Source organism: Gymnoscopelus braueri (genome assembly GCF_963280865.1).
Source record: "Gymnoscopelus braueri genome assembly, contig: SCAFFOLD_220, whole genome shotgun sequence".
NCBI lineage: Eukaryota > Metazoa > Chordata > Actinopteri > Myctophiformes > Myctophidae > Gymnoscopelus > Gymnoscopelus braueri.
Genome location: NW_027660710.1, coordinates 79,326 through 84,893, shown reverse-complemented (window position 1 = coordinate 84,893; position 5,568 = coordinate 79,326).

Genomic DNA, 5,568 nt, shown 5'->3' with positions numbered 1-5,568 from the left:
GTGAAAACCAAACCCTTGTACATTGCTTTAAAATTATTGATGTTTGGACATTGCTTTAGTACCTCACTCAAACTGTTCCATATATTTACACCTGTAATTGATATGCAAAAACTTTTCATGGTGGTATGTCTGTTTAATGTTTTAAAATTGAATTCTCCCCTCAAGTTATAACCCCCCTCACGATCCTGAAACAAATTTTGAATGTTTACTGGTAGATGATGGTTCTTAGCCTTGTACATTATTATTGCTGTTTGATATGATACTATGTCGGTAAATTTTAATAAATTTGACTGTAAAAAATAGTGAATTAGTATGCTCCAGGTAGCCGACCTTGTGAATGGTCCTTATTGCTCTCTGTTTACTTTAAGTACAGTAGGCCTACATTTTGATTACCACCTCCCACCAGATTGAGCTTTTCGTTTTGGTCTCCCTCTTCTTCTTTTTATAGGTGTCACGGAAGTGTGCACAAAACACATGACTGAGAAGCAAATAAACTGCTCAAAAAAATAAAGGGAACACTTTGATCCCTTAATTCTTTTGAGTTTTTCTTGAACTGTGTACCTAATGCTAACGAAAACTGCTCAAAAGAATTAAGGGATCAAAGTGTTCCCTTTATTTTTTTGAGCAGTGTATATAAGCAAGCTCAGAAGCAAAAGAGACAAGCATTTTGATGAAAGAGATTTAGCCTAATAGGCTATTATAGGCTACTAGTAGGCTACCTACCTTCCGAAACGTCAAGACCAAGTTCAGCAGCAATTCCCCTCCAAATGCTGTCTTTCAATTCCTTGTTTTTGTATTCATTCAGTCCTTTGTCATAAAGCTCAGAGTGCTTGCAAACAAATTAATGTACAATGAGCCGGTCAACAGATGCCATTTTTTCCTTTGTTTACGGCATGGCATGGGGTCAAATGTCAGGTGAGTGAACTTGAATTCTATTGGTCAATCAGTTTTTACCGCATGCGAAAAGACGCACGAATTGATCTGGGTTCGATTGAAAGAAGAAAAAAAAGGCACCGCCGCAGCCACTTGCCGCACGGCAAATTCGGAGCCGTGCATGAGGTCATAGAGAACCATGCTCTTTTAAAAATATATATTGTCTTTTTTTCCATGCGAAAAAACGCACGCTGTCTGCAAAGGCCTTGAGTCCATCAGAGATTTGTCCAAGTTATTGATATGTAAATGTCGTACTGATACTAAAACTGAAAAAATTGTTGCTGTTCTGCTGGTGATGTGTAACATGTCCATGCTGCTGGAGGACTGGTTTGATGTGTGCATTTCCCTAGCCTGGCATTGTCAAGACTGATAACTTGTATTCACTCTCACGTTCCTCCCTGATAACGGGGTGGAACGTGAGAGTGAATCCACACAGTCTGGCCAATGCAGGCTAGCATTTCCCTGGCAGCTTTGATTTGAGCGTGCTCTCTCTTTTCACAATTCATTACAAAAGCATTGGCATCAAAATATACTTAAAGTAGCCTACCAAAAGTAAAAGTACAAAATGTTTGAAAAAAGCAGATCTATAAGATCACTTATTTTCAAATAGCATAGGTATAAAATAGGGCTAAAGTGGTTAATGTATGTTTTATAATAATTTATATCTGCAAAGTACCTAGTAAGTAACTAAAGTTCTAAAATAATTGTTGTAGAGTAAAAGTACAACATTTGCCTATAGTGGAGTAGAAGTAAAAGCACTGAACATTTGAAATATTCAACTAACGTTAAAATGTCTCAAAATTGTACTTTACACCACTGTTGAGGAGCCAGATGTGTGTATGAGTTGTCACGTTTCTTAAGGTCAGGGCCCCGCCTCCCCCTGCCATGCAGGCACTCAGTGATCTCAGTCAGGGTTCGAAAACCGAAAGTAATGTACAGGAGCCTACAGATTATCTACCGCCGACCAGAGCTGCTTTACCACCTAATAACTTTGAGAACTTTGTGACCGCAGTAAGACCAGTAAGTCTCTTCTTTTATATGACTGTGTATACATACCAATTGCACGCACCTATCTGAGGATTCATTATGTTTTAAGGCTAAGCCAGATGTTGCAAGACTTGGTTGGAACTCAACCAGCCTGTTGTTTTTCTTAAGGTGGGGTCGCGGGCAAATCATGTTGAAAAGCGTCTAATACACCGAGCACAAAAAATGACAAAAGGAAACATAAAAAATACAAATAAAATAAAACTGAAAACATTTTTTTTAAAATCCAGAATGGGTCATTACCACGCCAGCTTGTTGTGAGGGACAATTTCGTCAAAATATTGTATTTTTGCCACGGACATACGCCCCTATAAACATATAGGCCCATTTGACCACACATGGACAAATGGAATTAGTAATTAGCAAACAAATACTTCTATCTGTCTGTCTTGTTCTCCCCTGACACAATCACGGACAGTGTTGCCATGTCTGCTTATTATAAGCAACTTTGGGCTTATTTTTTATTATTTATTTAAGCTGCTTCTAAATATGACCCCTAAAAAAATTATACACACTTCAGGAAGTTACATGCATGGGATTTACATTTCAAAACGACTGTATCTTCATTCATTTATTTTTTAACACTGTTCCTCTCTTCAGGTTCAGCATGACGACAGCCAAAGATGCAATTGTGCATAGAAAAACAGTCCTACAGGATATTCTGTGTGAAGACCCCGACCTCGTCCTTCACACAGCACAGCAGGAGAAGCTTATAACCCACCGGGAACAGAGAAATCTGAAAAACATCAACCAGGGCACTCCAGAAGACAAAATCGGCGGACTTGTGGACAAGATTATTGGAAAAGGAGAAAGCACGTGCAAAACCTTCCTGGACATGCTACAAACTGATGATGGCATCAAGAAGAATATCACTAGGCTAGAGGAGATACAGTGGGACGACAATGCAGGTTCATTACCTTGATAATACTTTAACTTAACTGATCATAATTCAAACAAGTGCCAGATGTGTTGTGGCGTTAAAGTTGCTGTAGTTTTCTGAATGTGGTGTGTGTGTTTGTTACAGTGGCGTTGACCTCATGACCATTCTCACTGTGTGTGTGTGTGTGTGTGTGTGTGTGTGTGTGTGTGTGTGTGTGTGTGTGTGTGTGTGTGTGTGTGTGTGTGTGTGTGTGTGTGTGTGTGTGTGTGTGTGTGTGTGTGTGTCTCACAGTGGCGCTGACCTCATGACCATTCTCTATTGGGTCAATGACGACGTGGCCCAGAAGGGGGCGTTTGGGATCACGCAGATGCCTGAAGCTAAGAAGGTCACCCTGAGGAAGAAGCTGGTGTTCACACCCATCTCCAATTGATTCCAAACGACTGAGTGCCAGAGGTGTAAAGAAACTAAATACATTTACTCAAGTACTTTACTTTAAGTACAATTTTGAGGTATTTTTTTTACTTTACTGGAGTATTTCCAATTTTCTATAATTGTACTTATACTCCACTACATCTCAAAGGCAAATATTTTTACTCCACTATAATTATTTGAAAACTTTAGTTACTAATAGTCATAGTACTTTGAAGATTTTGATTATTATTACAAAACCATCTCACAACGCGTTGGAAAGCGACACGTTGCAAGCTTGTAGATCGGCTATTTTCAAAGGACTTTTAAAGATTTTATACGTTTGAAAACTTGTGAAATAGTATATTTTGATGGCAATACTGTTGTACTTTTACTCAAGTAAATGTTCAATACCAAACTTGTACTTAAACTTGACAGACTATTTCTACAAGAGGGTATTGATACTTTTACTTAAGTAAAAAATGTGAGGACTTCTTCCATCACTGCTGAGTGCTTTCACACACAACACACAAATCATGTTGGTTAACCACTTAAACCCCATAATGGTTGACGGGAGTTCCTCAGGGCTCTATACAAGTGTTTTATGTTTTCTGTTATTGTGGGGGAAATCTTTTGCTAAAAATAGCCAATTGCGACGTGTTGTGAGCTTGTCGATCTGGTATTTTCTGTGATAGCTTTCCCCGCCACAGTATGGATGCTGGGGTTAAAAGGGGTTAATAATGAATGTACTGAGTAAAGTAAAAGGTTGTTGTTGACGGGCATTTTTATATCTTATGGCCAAAAGATAAAGAGTATTTTAGATATTACCATTGAACAAGTGGAATGAGATAAGTTGTTTTCGTGGGCCAATCATCTCAGCTCATATCATGTAATTATACACACACAAGCTTCGTTCATGTTATTTGATTTTTAGTAAACACTTTATTTTACCATTAGGGTTAACCCTAAATAAATATAAATCACACACACACACACACACACACACACACACACACACACACACACACACACACACACACACACACACACACACACACACACACACACACACACACACACACACACATATTAAAGGATCATCAATAGAAATATGTGTGGTAAACATCAGATTAAAACTAACTAATCCAGTAAATTGTGTGATAATAAATGTGATGATCCTGAGACCAAAATCTTGTAACTCCTGGACATTCCCAAAACATGCAAAATGTAAGTGCTCAGGCAAAGGATAATATAATTTGTTCGATACCTACTGTGTCCTACCGTGTTTTTTTTTTTTCCTGAGGAAAATGCGTTCTTTTAATGTCTCATCTGTGATGATGACTCTTTTCTATAGAAGTTTTATTGAATCTGTTCTTATGTTTTGTATGGTTGCCTGGTACGGTAATCTGACCCTGGCAAACAAGAACAGGCTCAGCAGCCTCGTCAAAGTGGCCAGCAAGATTTCTGGGAGAACCCAAGCCCAACTCATAGAACTGTACAAGAGGCAGATGCTTAAGAGAGCCTCCTCCCTCCTGGAGGTATCGGATCACCCACTTCTGAGTTTGAACTGTTGCCCTCAGGTCGTCGGCTGAGGGTTCCCACCACAAAGAATAATCGGTTCAAACTATCCTTTGTCCCGGCTGCTATTAAACTGCTGAACAGCAGATAGCACTTTATTCTTGCCTCTTTGTACATAATACCCACTAATGCACTTTTACTGACTTTGCTACTTTGGATGTCATGAATTCTCTGTCTGTAGTGCCCTGTTCTTAGATCTTAGTTTTGTATTGAATGTTTTGTTATGTGTATTTTTTACTATGATCTGGCTGCAAACCAATTTCCCGCAAGGGACAATAAAGCTAACCTTGAACCTTGAACCTTGTTTTAACACAATTTATTTTGTTGTTATTGTTTGTTTCAATATTCTTTTTTTTTTTTTTTTTTTTTTTTTCCCCCAAACTTTATAGTCTCCACAGTGGTGGGCAGGACATTTTCCCCTGTGCCACAAGGGATTCCCTATTGATTTGTCTTAATAATAACCACAGGTTAAAGCTGCATTATGTCACGTTGTTTTTCATAAATAAAATATAATTTTGTCCAATCTGTATGGTAGAGTATGTTAAATGTACTGTATAGTTCACCCCAAAAAAACTGTTTTTCTATCGATTAGTCCGATTAGATGACCGGCAGCGGTTCCGGTAGGAGACTCAAAGAGTCTCCTTTGTGTCTCCTACCGGAACCGCTGCAGGTCATCAAACTATTGGCTTCTAATCGATAGAAAAAAAGTCATTTAGGGGGGAAAC